Source organism: Triticum aestivum, chromosome 6B (assembly GCF_018294505.1).
Source record: "Triticum aestivum cultivar Chinese Spring chromosome 6B, IWGSC CS RefSeq v2.1, whole genome shotgun sequence".
Classification (NCBI taxonomy): domain Eukaryota; kingdom Viridiplantae; phylum Streptophyta; class Magnoliopsida; order Poales; family Poaceae; genus Triticum; species Triticum aestivum.
In genome coordinates this window covers 437,538,491-437,555,636 of record NC_057810.1, presented here as the reverse complement: position 1 = coordinate 437,555,636, position 17,146 = coordinate 437,538,491, and positions in this window count along the sequence as shown.

Below are 17,146 nucleotides of genomic sequence, written 5' to 3'. Positions count from 1 at the left end.
ACCGTTTTGTGACACGTTCCATCATTGTCATACTTCTCTTTGCATGATCATGTAGTTGACATCGTATTTGTGGCAAGGCCACTTTCATAATTTTCATACATGTCGCTCTTGATTCATTGCATATCTCGGTACACCGCCGGAGGCATTCATATAGAGTCATATCTTGTTCTAGCTTTGAGTTGTAATTCTTGAGTTGTAAATCCATAAAAGTGTGATGATCTTCATTATTAGAGCATTGTCCTAGTGAGGAAAGGATGATGAAGGCTATGATTCCCCCACAAGTCGGGATGAGACTTCGGACTTTACAAAAAGAAAAAAATGAGAAAAAAAAGAAAGGCCAAAAAAAAGGGGAAGGCCAAAGAAAAAAGAAAAAAAAGAAAAAAGGAAAAAAGGGGAAAAAGAGAAAAATAAAATGAGAGAAAAAGAGAGAAGGGACAATGCTACTATCTCTTTTTCCACACTTGTGCTTCAAAGTAGCACCATGATCTTCATCATAGAGAGTCTCCTATGTTGTCACTTCCATATACTAAGTGGGAATTTTTCATTATAGAACTTGGCTTGTATATTCCAATGATGGGCTTCCTCAAAATGCCCTAGGTCTTCGTGAGCAAGCAAGTTGGATGCACACCCACTTAGTTTCTTTTGTTGAGCTTTCATATATTTATAGCTCTAGTGCATCCGGTGCATGGCAATCCCTACTCACTCACATTGATATCTATTAATGGGCATCTCCATATAGCCCGTTAATACGCCTAGTTGATGTGAGACTATCTTCTCCCTTTTTGTCCTCACAACCACCACCATATACCACCATAGTGCTATGTCCATGGCTTGCGCTCATGTATTGCGTAAGAGTTGAAAAAGCTGAAGCGCGTTAAGAAGTATGAAACAGTTGCTCGACTCATCATTGGGGTTATGCATGATGGGAGTATTTTGTGTAATGAAAATGAAGCATGGCCTAACTATATGATTTTGTAGGGATAAGCTTTCTTTGGCTATGTTATTTTGATAGGACATGATTATTTCTTAGTACGCTTTGAAGCATTATTATTTTTATTTTTTATAAGCTTTTATTTTGAATCATTTGAATCTGAACATTCATGCCACAATAAAGAAAATTACATTGAGAATTATGCTAGGTAGCATTCCACATCAAAAATTTCTTTTTTATCATTTACCTACTCGAGGACGAGCAGGAATTAAGCTTGGGGATGCTTGATACGTCTCCAACGTATCTATAATTTTTGATTGTTCCATGCTATTATATTACCCCTTTTGGATGTTTATGGGCTTTATTTTACACATTTATATCATTTTTGGGACTAACCTACCAACCAGAGGGCCAGCCCATATTGCTGCTTTTTTGCCTATTTCAGTATTTCGAAGAAAAGAAATATCAAACGGAGTCCAAACGGAATGAAACCTTTGGGAGCGTGATTTTTGGAACAAACGTGATCCAGAGGACTTGGAGTGCAAGCCAAGAAGCTGTCGAGGCTCCCACGAGATAGGAGGGCGCGCCCCCCTGTAGGGCGCGCCCCCTGTCTTGTGGGCCCCTCGGGCAGCCACCGACGTACTTCTTCCTCCTATATATACCTACGTACCCCGAAAACATCCAGGAGAGGGACGAAACACAATTTCCACCACCGTAACCTTCTGTATCCGTGAGATCCCATCTTGGAGCCTTCGCCCGCGCTCTGCCGGAGGGGGAATCAACCACGAAAGGCTTCTACATCAACACCCTTGCCCCTCTGATGAGTTGTGAGTAGTTTACCACAGACCTACGGGTCCATAGTTATTAGCTAGACGGCTTCTTCTCTCTTTTTGGATCTTAATACAATGTTCTCCCCCTCTCTTGTGGAGATCTATTCAATGTAAACTCTTTTTGCGGTGTGTTTGTCGAGATCCGATGAATTGTGATCAAGTTTATCTATGAGTAATATTTGAATATTCTCTGAATTCTTTTATGTATGATTGAGTTATCTTTGCAAGTCTCTTTGAATTATCAGTTTGGTTTGGCCTACTAGATTGATCTTTCTTGCCATGGGATAAGTGCTTAGCTTTGGGTTCAATCTTGCGGTGTCCTTACCCAGTGACAGAAAGGGTTGCAAGGCACGTATTGTATTGTTTCCATCGAGGATAACAAGATGGGGTTTATATTATATTGCTTGAGTTTATCCCTTTACATCTAGTCATCTTGCTTAATGCGTTACTCTGTTCTTATGAACTTAATACTCTAGATGCAGGCATGAGTCGGTCGATGTGTGGAGTAATAGTAGTAAATGCAGGCAGGAGTCGGTCTACTTGTTATGGAAGTGATGCCTATATACATGATCATGCCTAGATAATCTCATAACTATGCGCTTTTCTATTAATTGCTCGATAGTAATTTGTTCACCCACCGTAATACTTATGCTATCTTGAGAGAAGCCTCTAGTGAAACCTATGGCCCCTGGGTCTATCTCTTATCATATTTGCTTTCAATCTACCTTTATTTGCATCTTTACTTTTTGCATCTATATTATAAAATACCAAAAATATATTTATCTTATCATACTATCTTTATTAGATCTCACTTTCGCAAGTGGCCATGAAGGGATTGACAACCCCTTTATCGCGTTGGTTGCGAGTTCTCAGTTTGTTTGTGTAGGTGCGTGGGACTTTTGAGGAGCATCCTACTGGATCGATACCTTGGTTCTCAAAAACTGAGGTAAATGCTTACGCAACTATTGCTGCATGACCCTCTCCTCTTCGAGGAAAACCAACGCAAGCTCAAGACGTAGCAGGAGGGAACCGCACACGGCTAAGAAACAACTGTTGTGCCTTTGGGGTGCCCCCTGCCAACGTATATAAAGTTGGGGGGAGGAGGAGGCCGGCCCAAGGGGGGCGCGCCAAGAGGGGGACTCCTACTAGGACTCCGTTCCTAGTAGGATTCGGCGCCCCCCTCCTTCCATCTAATGGAGAGGGGAAAGGGGAAAGGAGAGAGAGGGAGAAGGAAAGAGGGGGCCGCGCTGTCAGGACCCCGGCTCAATGCCACACCGATCTAGCATGTAACACATCATATCACTTTGCGGCCACACGCACGGTATCCCCACGGGTGCCACCTTACCTGGCCCGGGACCGTTTGCGCCTTTTGGCTCACGTATATGATAGTGTCGCTAGCATCCATATGACAAAGAACCCGGGCTGACATGGCTAGTCGTGAACCCAAAGTGGCACTAACTTACAGGGACAGGCATCCATGACCCAGCATCGAACGTGTCGGTCATCAGCGAGTGAATCCAGGCTCTAGCACTGGGCTAGCAGGACTCCGGTGAACCGGGCTGTAGCGAGCTAACAGGACTCCGGTATTCATCGCGTGACATTTCCCCGAAAGGACAGACACAGGAACGAAGAAGGACACATGCCGGCCAGCCTAAGTGTTCCGGAGCAGTAGCAAGCTACCATGGCTCAGTGGAAACACTAGGAGACATTTCCCGGTAAGAGAGGCTACTAAGGATAAACAACTAGATAGTCAGATCCCACACATACCAAGCATTTCAATAACATACACACAATATGCTCGATATGTGCAAATACAACATGGCATCACAACATGACTCTACAACTCAAGTAATTTATTCAACAGGCTCCGAGGAGCGAGACATTACAAACATGGGTCTCATGACCCAACAATCAGAGCATACAAGTCAAAGCACAAGCGGAAGCTATCATGTCTGAGTACAGACATCTATAAATGAAAAAGGCTGAGAAGCCTGACTATCTATCAGATCCTGCCGAGGGCACAAGATCGTAGCTGAGGTATCAAGCTAAACATTGAAGTCCAAGCGGAACTACTAGTGAGACTGAAGTCTCTCTGCAAAAACATAAAATAGGCAAACGTGAGTACAAATGTACCCAGCAAGACTTACATCAGAACTATCTACATATGCATCATTATCAACAAGGGGGTGGAGGAGTTTAACTGCAGCAAGCCAGCTTTGACTCGGTGGCTAACCTAGACTACGACTGCAAGTAACTCTTTTGAGGTGGCGCACACGAGTCCACATATTCCCCATATCAATACACCACTATGGATCCGCTCCCGTCTCCCTACGAGAACGCCATCCATAACACTCACGCTTATCTTGCGTATTTTAGAGTATCCACTTTCACTTGTCTATGAACTGATATAAGCAACCCAGAAGTCCTTTTCCGCGGACACGGCTATTCGAATAGATGATGTTAACCCTGCAGGGGTGTACTTCTTCATACATGTTTCCACCACTTAGCGTCTGCACACGACATGTGCTCGGCAGACTTCAAGCGAAAGCCGACGTGGGCGTAGACCACGACCTACCTAAACACTCAAGTCTCTAGTCCAGGTTTATCGCCTATTCGGGTTCCATCCATGAGGAGATCCGGCCGAAGTTTCGCTCACAGCCCCAAACGATGTGAACAGGGTTCCGTGACACCAAACGGGCGCCCGGTATACCCGGCCACGTGCCTACCGCATCACAGCCCACCCCTACGGTCAGCGCTGTCCACGGCCTCCAGCATACTACAAACACCAGAAACTACTTGCAACTCCTGGACAGAGGACAAGGGTGAATAAGAAGTCGAGCGGGGTCATATTTCAGGGCCCAATGTATGGTAGTAGCTGAATCATGGATCACAAACACAGAACTCAGTTCCTGAGGACGGCTTCAATGAGACAACCCACCATGTACTCCTACATGGCCTCTCACTGCTACCTTTACCAAAACGTGTTCACACACTTGGCTCACACACAGTAGGACATGTTCACACGCCTCTGATTCATCCCCGATGAATCAGACCTGACTCAACTCTAAGCAGTAGCAGGCATGACAAACAAGCATGAATGAGTAGGCACAACAGGGCTCAAACAACTCCTACTCATGCTAGTGGGTTTCATCTATTTACTGTGGCAATGACAGGTCATGCAAAGGGTAAAGGGGTTCAGCTACCGCAGCAAGTAACAGATGAATCATTGTTGTCCTAATGCAGTAAAAGAGAGCAGGAGCGAGAGAGTGGGATTTTATCGGAATGAACAAGGGGTTTTTGCTTGCCTGGCACTTCTGAAGATAACATTGAGTCTTCATCAGTGTCAACGATCACATTGTCGGTATCGCGTCTATCGAGAGGGGACAAATACCGGCAACACAGAAAGGAACACAATCAATGCAATGCACAATATGATGCATGCTCATGACATGGCAATATGAATGTGTTTTGAGCTAATGCAACTAGCAACAGATTAAATGAAGTTGGTTTGAATATAAAATTCAAATTCAAACTCCATATGTGATTAAATAAATGCCCTTTATATGATTTGTGCTAAACAGCAGCTATAAGTTGTTCTAACATGCATGAAAATGGTACAGATGGATTCCTTGAATTTTTCTGATAATTTTTCATATATAAATTATTTAATTTGGAGTTACGGTTGAATTTCTATGAATTTTAGAAGTTTATACAATTTTCTGGATTTTCTGATTATTTTTAAATCTAGAAAATACTTATTGCGTCAGCCCCACGTCACAGTGACGTCAGCAGGTCAAAGGCGCCAGCCCAGGTCAAACCTGACGCTGGGGTCCACGGGTCAGTGTAACAGGGCTGGTTTGGGTGGATGACATGTGGGACCAGTCAACGGCCGCGTCAGCAAAGTCAATGCTGACGTGTGGGTCCCAGTGGATTATTAACTAATCTAAATAGAAAAATAAATTAAACTAAACAGGTACAGGGCCCACATGGCAGTGGCACTAGGGGTGGTTTAGCTGGGTCATTAGTGGTTAACTAGACCGGGGTTAGGCCGACGGCTCGTCGCCGGCGAGGTCAGTGGCGGCGGAGCGCGTCGGGTTTCGCCCACAGGCGACCATTTGGACGGCGGATTGGTCCTACGCGTAGCTGGGGGTCGCGCGCGTCTGGTAGTGCAAGTGGGAGGAGCTGGGGTGGAGCGGGCTCGCCGGAGTCGAGCTCGTGGCGGCGGCCGGGGTTCGGGCAACGGCGGGTTCGGCGCTATGGTGCATGGGAGGAGGGGTTGGTGGGCGCTACGGGCTCCTGGGAGTGCTCTGAGTACGTCTGCGTGCTCGGTTTGGACGGAGGTGAACCAAAACGACGACGGCGACAAGTCCGGCGCCGGTGAGGTCTCGGTCTCGATGGAAACGACGGATACGACGAGCTAATGGACATGGGAGAAGGGGGGGTCGGCAGAGGAGCTCACGGCGGGGTCGTCGGTGATCTCAGAGAGCTCGGGGAGGCGTCGGAGGTGGCGAATCGACGGCGGCGGTCCTCGGTGGCCGAGGAGGGGAAAAGCGTCGGGACGGCGCTTCGGGGCTTCTCCGGTCGCGTGAGCCGACGAGGAGGTCGAGGGAGGCACTGCGGAGCTCAGGAGCACGTCGGGGAGGAGAGGGGGTGGCGGTGGCCGCGAGGAAGCTTGTCGGTGGCGGCGGCTCTGTTCGGTCCGGGCGAGAGAGAGGGAACAGAGGAGAGATGGGGACGAGGGAGTGAGCGGGAGGGTTCCAGGGTGAGTGAGAGAGAGGCCAGGGGTGTCGTGGCGTCTCCAGCGCATCGAGGAGGGAGGCAACCAGGCAGGAGGTGGCCAAGCGCGACGGCGGTGCTCGCCACCGAGCTGCTTCATGCGCTGGCACGGGAAGAAGACAGGAGAAGGGGGGCCAGGTGGGCTGGGCCGCGCAGGTGGGGAAGCTGGGCCGGCTGGCTGGACAGGTAAGCGCCAGGTAACTTCCTTCTCTCTCTTTCTTTTATTTCTATTTCAGTTATGTTTTTCTTTTTTTGCAGATTTGTTTTGAATTTGGTTTTGAAACCAATTCAATTTATTTTGCTTCTGACAATATTTTTAGGAGCTAAAAGAATTAAAACAATCCTCCACAAAAATATTTCAGAATTATTGGACCTATATTTATTTAACAGTAGATATAAGTCCAATTCAAATAGCTATTGATTTAAATCAAATACCCAAAATAAATGTTTCTGAGATACCGAAAATATTGGTTTGGATTTTACCTCTTGCCAATATTTCCAGTGGATAACAAGAACATTTTCTTGGACTTATTTGAAGCAATTTTTATCTTGATCATTTTTTTTAAAGGATTCTGAGGCTTTGGAAATTCCTCAATTCAAATTTCATTTGAATTAAAACATGAAGCTCACATGAGGTCTAGCCTAATGCACTACCAGCAGCTAGGGATGTGACAACTCACCCCCACTAAACAAGAATCTCGTCTCGAGATTCAAGCGTAGGGTAGGATGAAGGGGAAACGCAAACTAGTATAATCTTCACGATCCAGGGTGCACTTCAATGAACGTTGATTTGAACACCATCTTTGTCATGTCGTCTTGTTCTGAGAATTTCTGTCAACATGACATGGAGGGAAGAAGGAGACTCTAGAAGGGTCGATCTTCTCGAAGGTCGAACAACTCAGGATTAACTCTCGGAATGAGACATAGCAACATCTCTCGGGTGGAGACACGAGATACACATCAAGAGGGGTGGAAAGAAACGGATGACGAAGGTTCACTACGTAGACAACGATTCCACACCTAAGAAGGTGGTAAACGATTGTCCATGTAGCGAGGAGTTGAGTTGCCATGGAGCCACAACGAGGCACCTTAGGGAAGGTGACTCATAGAAATATCCCCTTAAGTGGCAAAAAGAATTACCTTTGATTCAGGGATCATTGTAACTCTTAAAACCAGCCTAAGGCAATTCTCGAGCGATCGTTTGGAGGGGGTCGGTAGAATGGCATACTCGGACTTGGATGATGTGGATTACCTTGTTGAAGACAGCGCAATGGATGAATTTGCTTATCACCGGAAATGGAAGAGAACCATGGTAGAATGGCACATTGGCGGTGCAAGCTGGGAACAAAATGCAAATGATGGGAATGATTCTGGTAACTAGGGAAGAGCCCAACAATAGGGAGTGAATTCACTGTTTGGAGAGGTCATAGCATTGCCGAGGAAACTGAGAGGAATCCCAGTTAGTGCCGATGATAACACGTAGCGCTTGTGCGTGCTCTCAAGAACTTGAGCATTTCCACATTCATCAAGGTTTTACCAATATCCGTGTCAAGGATCCTGGCAACACAACTTGCTACCATGATGGCTAATGATGGATGATGCAGATGCAAAGGAAGATAACACTTTCTCAGATTTCACCTTAGCGAGGCCAAGGAAATAAAATCTGGATGATCGACCGAGAGACATTTAGCACTCGCTTCTAATGTTCTCCTTGATGTGCTAGTGTATCCCATTCATAGATATGGTTTGATAACTAGAACATCAAGTAAAAGGTCGGACTTCGGGAGCAATAGAATCCATAAGGAACAGTTATGGAGGTAAATCCTACGAAATCCTTATGGGGAGGTGGCCAACTTCTTCAATCAAGATACTACAATAATAGGTCTTTCGGCTGGGTGGTGCTGGCCACGACATCCACTTTACCAGTTATCGAGGAACCAATATTATAGTTCTTGGGGAAATGTTCCAACCATCATATCTGCCTGAGATTCAGATCTGGTTGGTGTCAGGATATTCCAGACTCATCGAGTCTAGGAAGAAAAATTAAAGTTTGCAACACAAATCGACGAGATGACGTTGCGAGATTCTCGGGGAATGAACTACGATAGTAAGCTCCAAAACATGAGCTGGTTCTGCTATAACATGTGAACACGATGTCCAGGACAAGCATGACCACAAAGTAGTCTTATAATAAAACACTACCGAGTTTCAGGTGGGGAACCATCATTAATGACATCGAAGTCTCCACGCGTGGAAGTCCAAAGAGTTCACCTTGGACAGACTCCTTTATCTTTGAACAACTCAATCAGTAGCTTGGTGTGCTAGGATATTCATATAGAATGGAGGTTGCAAATCTCCAGACCGCAGAATACTTCGCACGTATGCATGACTGACTTGGGATGATTCCAGAGGAAGCAAAACTAACTTTCTCAAATCCACGGCGGCAACTTTCACCAAATGCACGTGTATAATAGGAAGTCACTGCTTTCATCAAACAAATACTTCATGAGTTAGCATGAAGAAATGCTTTCAAAAGTTTCCAACACTAGCTTAATGTTCAACAAAATCATGGAGGAGATAAGGATGTTGTCAATGGGCTCAACAACAATTCTTCCGGGTTTCCCTTTAAAAGGAATTCCATAGTTAAGAGAACAAGTGTTAGCATTGGTCAGACCCAAAAGATATAATGGTGTATGCTCGAGGGATCAACCACGAGTAAGACAACATTACGAATATCGTTGGTTCTGGTCTGATTGGATGATAGCCCATACTCCAATCAAAGGTTGGACAAGAATGATAGGTCCATTAACTGATCACAGGGACCAATCGATGAAGATATCATCTTTCTTCAACACACACTACACAAAGATATCCCTTTGGAACGAACTAAGTCAGGCAAGCTTTTATCTTCCAACTCTCCAAGTTGTTGTCTAGCTTAACCAACTAGCTCAGGGGTATCCAACACGGATTCTTGGAGAAAGGGTGGTTTACAGAAACCAACTTGATCACGAGCTCAACATAACAGTCAGGGAACAACCTGGTAATACTTCCGAGAAGATATTTGGAAAATCACGAACCACCGGTATGTTACTAAGCTCGAGAACAATCTCGCTTTTGAGGGCAAGACGATATGATCAAATGAGTGAGGACTTGACAAGATCCTAACTCATCAATCGAAGGGTGCACCGAAATAAGGACTAGGTAGCACGATCAGTCTTAGAAGGATGATTCAAAAACCAACACGCTAAGAATGAAATTATTATCCTTTAACTACCAAGCAACGAGGTTGCTGGGAGTATTGATTTCACACATCACAATTCATTTGTCGGTATCCCGGTTGCATCAACACGAGGGCCGAGGAATGACTAATGATGGTGAGAAGTATCACTACGTCAAAATTCATGAGAGTTGGTGCAGTTCTCATGACAATTCTGACATAAAGGGGGTAATACTCCAAGGTAGAACAGAACCAAAAGCTGGATTGGCATTTTGATCTGCGGAGTACAATTGTTTTGACCCAATCCTAGATATGGATGAGGTACTGAAGTTTGTTTTTCCTAGTCATTCTGGAATAGAATGGCTTGACGGACCACAAGAGTAATAGGCATCGATAAACGAACGCACGCATACTCTTGACTATCAATTGATAGACGAGGGTCAGAATGCAACTAAAGAGAACAACTCAAAGGAACATATAATTTTCTGAGTTGTGGATGCATAGATTAGTATGTCGAACCAAGTTCAACATATTTCTTCCGGATAACCCATGCAGAAAGGTAGAACTGGCAGAGTCACGATTTATGAATGGAGAACTCCTCAAGAATAATCCTGTTGTGATATTTCAGTTCAACGAGGAACTTCTGCCATAAGTAGTTCATGGTATTTGGAAGAAGAAGATACCACGGACTTCAAGGACTATCGCAAAGGTTACTAATATCCTAAAGGCACTAGCAATTACTATCAACATGAAGTAGGTAGAATGAATCTCGGGTTCAAGAACCCAGGAACAGAATACCTATTACTAAGTAGCATCACGGGATGCTTTCGAGAATGATGGCCAGAATCATCACACTGGGAACACAAATCATGGCTAAATTACTAGATGATCCCCTAAGACACCTAGGGTCATAATAATATCTCCAACATATATGTCAAGGTAACGGAGTACCTCAACTCACTGATTAGTGTGGTTAATCTGGCCTATGGGAACATTGAAACGGGAAGAAAGGATTTGCAAATGCATCAGACTACTTAGAAACCTGTGATGACTCGGACAGCATAACGGCTGTAAATGCTCAGAAGAGATTTGAGACATTCACAAAAATGGTGGCATAACCACTCAGAAGCACAATATCAAGGTTTCGAGATCAACAATTAACATACGGAAGTAGTAGAAACTGAACTCAAGCTTAAATCCAACAATCTTATAAGTCTACTGATTAGTAACGCGTGATCCTGATAGAAAGAAGAGATAGCCTAGCTCTTAATCCCCGTAGGAAAGATAAGATGACTCAGATCAGAAGGGCATGAGGTATAAGGAGTAAAAAGAGCCTTACGTTCCATCCCACAATCAATTCCCTTATATAACTAAAGAATTTCTAGACTCAACTTCGACCAGTTTGGCTTGGTAACCTACAGGCAGTCAAGCTCTGATACCAACGCTGTCAGGACCCCGGCTCAATGCCACACCGATCTAGCATGTAACACATCATATCACTTTGCGGCCTCACGCACGGTATCCCCATGGGTGCCACCTTACCTGGCTCGGGACCGTTTGCGCCTTTTGGCTCACGTATATGATAGTGTCGCTAGTATCCATATGACAAAGAACCCGGGCTGACATGGCTAGTCGTGAACCCAAAGTGGCACTAACTTACAGGGACAGGCATCCATGACCCAGCATCGAACGTGTCGGTCATCAGCGAGTGAATCCAGGCTGTAGCACTGGGCTAGCAGGACTCCGGTGAACCGGGCTGTAGCGGGCTAACAGGACTCCGGTATTCATCGCGTGACATTTCCCCGAAAGGACAGACACAGGAACGAAGAAGGACACATGCCGGCCAGCCTAAGTGTTCCGGAGCAGTAGCAAGCTACCATGGCTCAGTGGAAACACTAGGAGACATTTCCCGGTAAGAGAGGCTACTAAGGATAAACAACTAGATAGTCAGATCCCACACATACCAAGCATTTCAATAACATACACACAATATGCTCGATATGTGCAAATACAACATGGCATCACAACATGACTCTACAACTCAAGTAATTTATTCAACAGGCTCTGAGGAGCGAGACATTACAAACATGGGTCTCATGACCCAACAATCAGAGCATACAAGTCAAAGCACAAGCGGAAGCTATCATGTCTGAGTACAGACATCTATAAATGAAAAAGGCTGAGAAGCCTGACTATCTATCAGATCCTGCCGAGGGCACAAGATCGTAGCTGAGGTATCAAGCTAAACGTCGAAGTCCAAGCGGAACTACTAGTGAGACTGAAGTCTCTCTGCAAAAACATAAAATAGGCAAACGTGAGTACAAATGTACCCAGCAAGACTTACATCAGAACTATCTACATATGCATCATTATCAACAAGGGGGTGGAGGAGTTTAACTGCAGCAAGCCAGCTTTGACTCGGTGGCTAACCTAGACTACGACTGCAAGTAACTCTTTTGAGGTGGCGCACACGAGTCCACATATTCCCCATATCAATACACCACTATGGATCCGCTCCCGTCTCCCTACGAGAACGCCATCCATAGCACTCACGCTTATCTTGCGTATTTTAGAGTATCCACTTTCACTTGTCTATGAACTGATATAAGCAACCCAGAAGTCCTTTTCCGCGGACACGGCTATTCGAATAGATGATGTTAACCCTGCAGGGGTGTACTTCTTCATACATGTTTCCACCACTTAGCGTCTGCACACGACATGTGCTCGGCAGACTTCAAGCGAAAGCCGACGTGGGTGTAGACCACGACCTACCTAAACACTCAAGTCTCTAGTCCAGGTTTATCGCCTATTCGGGTTCCATCCATGAGGAGATCCGGCCGAAGTTTCGCTCACAGCCCCAAACGATGTGAACAGGGTTCCGTGACACCAAACAGGCGCCCGGTATACCCGGCCACGTGCCTACCGCATCACAGCCCACCCCTACGGTTAGCGCTGTCCACGGCCTCCAGCATACTACAAACACCAGAAACTACTTGCAACTCCTGGACAGAGGACAAGGGTGAATAAGAAGTCGAGCGGGGTCATATTTCAGGGCCCAATGTATGGTAGTAGCTGAATCATGGATCACAAACACAGAACTCAGTTCCTGAGGACGGCTGATGGGGTTATGTACCTAGGGTAGGGTCATGGACCTGTTCCAAGTAACTTACCCTAGGACATCCCTAGAAAAGGTCGCCTTCCAGTCGACCAACGAGGATTCACTCGACTGGCCCGAAGGACTCGACCACGAAGACTCACTCGACCATCAGGAGGTCAAGAGGCACTCTGCACCGCAACGGCCTGTAATTAAGTAGACTTTATGATAGTAAAGGCACTTTATGTGGGGCGTTACCAGTAACGCCCCAGACTTAACTCACCTTAAACCCTCTCCTACGTGGGCTGGCTGGGGTCCTGGCGCACTCTATATAAGCCACCCTCCACCACAGGCAGAGGGGTTCGGCACCTTGTAATCCATACATTCATAATCCACTCGACCGCCTCCGGGCTCCGAGACGTAGGGCTGTTACTTCTTCCGAGAAGGGCCTGAACTCGTACATCCTTTGTGCTTACAACCTCTCCGTAGCTAGGACCTTGCCTCTCCATACCTACCCCCCACTCTACTGTCAGGCTTAGAACCACGACAGTTGGCGCCCACCTTGGGGCAGGTGTTTTAGCGATTTTTCGGAGAAGTTGCGATTCTTCCGAGTATTTTCATCATGGTGTCTGCTGGAGTTTTGGTCGAGGGCCAAGAGATCCGTCTCGGCACACTCACCTTCATCGCCGACGACTCCGCATGGCTCCAAGAGGCTCCACTCGACGTGGATGCGCTCCCCGTCCGCGGTGCGACGCATTTTCGCGCATGTGTCCGCGGCGTTCTGCTGCGGAAGCCATCGACCCAGTACCGGTCGGCTCCTCCGTCTTCCACCCTCCCGGTCTCCCGCCAGCGCAAGCGCTCGGGCCGATCGAGGCTTCAGTGATGGGTGAGTCACGCGGTGGCTCGCCAGTCGACCACTACACAAGTTGCGGCAATCGAGCCCAACGAATCTCTCTACGGCTTGTTTGATCAGTCGACTGGCTCCGGAGAGACTGCATCCGAGTGCGGAAGCAGTGATCCAGCGGCGGAAATCTTGATGGTCGACGGGCCCCACAGCCCTCCTGGCTTCGCCCGCGGTGGTGGAGCAGGCGATGGCAGCGACCCTGCTCGAGGCTACGAAGAGTACCAGCCCGAGCCACTCGACTCTCTGCAAAGAGAAGAGCTTCGCCGCAGGAACGAGGATCCCCTGCGTATTCCCATCGCGGGAGAAACCCCCGAGGCTCGTGCCTTGGAGGAGGCGCGTCTGGCCAACTTGGCCGAGCGCACTCGACTGGAGAACCTTCAGCGAGCACTCGACGAGCGCGCGCGGCAACGAGTTCCCGACACCAGTCGACGTCAACTCTTCCCGCCGACTCAGGTATATCGAACCCCAATTCAGAATTTAGCAGCTGCGACCCGTATAGCAGAGTCCATTCAGCCTTCGCAGTCAGAGGCTGGCAGAGGTTTGCTGCAGATCAGGGATCTGCTCCGGGCAGCAGGAGATCAGAATTCGGCCATGTCTCAGTCGCGCAACAGAATTCACAGTCGATCTGTCACTGTGAATACGGTTCAGTCGGCTCACAGCCCCAGATCGCCTCCGCGGCGCGAAGGGCGTGAGAATCGGCGAGATCAATATGGCGACAGACTCGACCGAGATGATAGGCGTCGAGTGCCCTATTCCCCTCCGAGGGGTGGGTCTTACGCTCCTCGGCAGCCGGATGATAGGCGTCAGTACAGTACAGGGCGTAGGGCACCAGTTGACCATAGAGAGCCAGGCTTCGACGCGCGATCCATTATCGTGCAAGGGTTGGTCGACCGGAACAGAGCCCATCGAGGCGCACTCGACAGAGATGCGCCCACGAGCAGTCGAGTACATGTTTCTGGTCCTGAATGTTTCAGCAGAGCTATCAGAGCCGCAGTTATCCCCCCCAATTTCAGGCTGGCAACAGGAGTCAGCAAGTTCACTGGTGAGTCCAAGCCTGAAACTTGGCTTGAAGACTACCGAGTGGCAGTTCAGATCGGTGGTGGGAACGACGAGGTGGCCATGAAGCATTTGCCCCTCATGTTGGAAGGTTCTGCCAGGGCATGGTTGACTCAATTACCTCCTAGCAGCATTTACACTTGGGAAGATCTGTCCCGAGTGTTTGTCAGAACGTTTGAAGGGACTTGCAAGCGACCAGCGGGATTGACAGAGTTGCAAGTCTGCGTGCAGAAAACCAATGAGACTCTCAGAGAGTATATTCAGAGGTGGATCACTTTGCACCACACTGTGGAAAATGTCTCTGACCATCAGGCAGTATGCGCCTTCAAAGATGGTGTCAAGAACAGAGAACTGAGTTTGAAATTTGGTCGAACCGGTGACATGACCTTGAGTCGGATGATGGAGATTGCTACCAAGTACGCCAACGGCGAAGAAGAAGACCGACTCCGAAGCGGCAAGCACAAGCCGAGTCAGTCGGAAAAAGGAAACACCAGTCGGAAACAGAAGCGGAAGGCCGAACCGGCAGCTCCTGGGGAGGCTCTGGCCGTGACTCAAGGAAAGTCTAAGGGGAAACCAAAAGGATCCTGGAACCCCAAGAAGGTGAAGGATAAAGAAGGGAACGACGTGATGGATATGCCGTGCCACATCCACACGAAGAAAGATGAAGAGGGGAATATCATTTACCCAAAGCACACCACTCGCCAATGTCGACTCCTGATCCAGCAGTTTCAGGGAAAACAGTCTAAGGACAAGGAGAAGGCGTCAGACAAAGCCGAAGACAAAGAGGACAGTGAGGGAGGATACCCGCATATCAACTCCACTCTGATGATCTTCGCAGATGTGGAAAGCAGAAGTCGACTGAAAGTGATTAACCGAGAGGTTAACATGGTTGCCCCAGCAAAGGCAAGTTATCTGAAGTGGTCTCAAACGCCCATCACATTCGACCAATCTGATCACCCGTCCCATATTGCCACCCCTGGGAGGCAAGCTTTGGTGGTCGATCCAGTTGTCGAAGGCACTCGACTGACAAAGGTGCTGATGGACGGTGGAAGTGGGCTGAATCTGTTATATGCAGACACGTTGAAAGGTATGGGCATTCCGATGTCCCGACTGAGCACTAGTAACATGAGCTTCCATGGAGTTATACCAGGGAAGAAGGCTGAGTCACTCGGCCAGATAGCCTTGGACGTAGTGTTTGGCGATTCAAAGCATTTTCGCAAAGAAAAGTTGACGTTTGAGGTCGTGGATTTTCAAAGTGCATATCATGCCATTTTGGGGAGGCCAGCCTATGCACGGTTCATGGCTCGACCATGTTACGTGTACCTCAAATTGAAGATGCCCGGTCCCAAAGGTGTGATCACTGTCACCGGTGATAGGAAAAAGGCAGAAGAGTGCTTTCAGAAGGGCTCCAAAATTGCCGATTCCCAAGTGACAGCGGTCGAGTTCGAAGAATACAAGCAAAGCGCAGATCCGAGTGACTTGCTGCGATCCAAGAAGCCCGCCACAGAATCTGCATTCCAGTCGTCCGGTGAGACAAAGCCTGTTCACATCCACCCGACCGACCCTGAAGCAGCTCCGACCCGCATCTCCACAACACTCGACCCAAAATAGGAAGAAGCGCTCATCCAGTTCCTCCGTGAGAACTGGGACATTTTTGCATGGAAGCCCGCTGACATGCCAGGTGTTCCCAGGGGACTGGCTGAGCATCGCCTAAGAGTCGACAAGTATGCAAAACCAGTCAAAGAACATCTTCGGCGGTCCGCTGTCCAGAAGAGAAAGGCCATCGGTGAAGAAGTGGCTCGACTGTTGGCGGCAGGATTTATCCGAGAGATATTCCACTCCGAGTGGCTCGCTAATGTCGTCATGGTTCCTAAGAAGGACAAATCGCTCCGAATGTGCATTGATTTCAAGCACATCAACCGGGCCTGCCCGAAAGATCACTTTCCCCTCCCCCGCATAGATCAAATTGTTGACTCGACCGTGGGATGCGAGAGGTTGTCTTTTTTAGATGCTTACTCCGGGTACCACCAGATCCGTCTGTATGGGCCCGATGAAGTAAAAACAGCTTTCATCACTCCATTCGGGTGCTTCTGCTATATCACCATGCCATTCGGTCTCAAGAATGCCGGAGCCACATTTATGCGAATGATCCAGAAGTGTCTACTCACTCAAATCAGTCGGAATGTGGAAGCTTATATGGATGATATTGTTGTCAAGTCACGAAAAGGTTCCGACCTGCTCGCTGACCTTGCTGAAACATTTGCCAACCTCAGAAGGTATGATATCAAGCTCAATCCATCAAAGTGCACATTTGGAGTTCCTGGTGGCAAGTTACTCG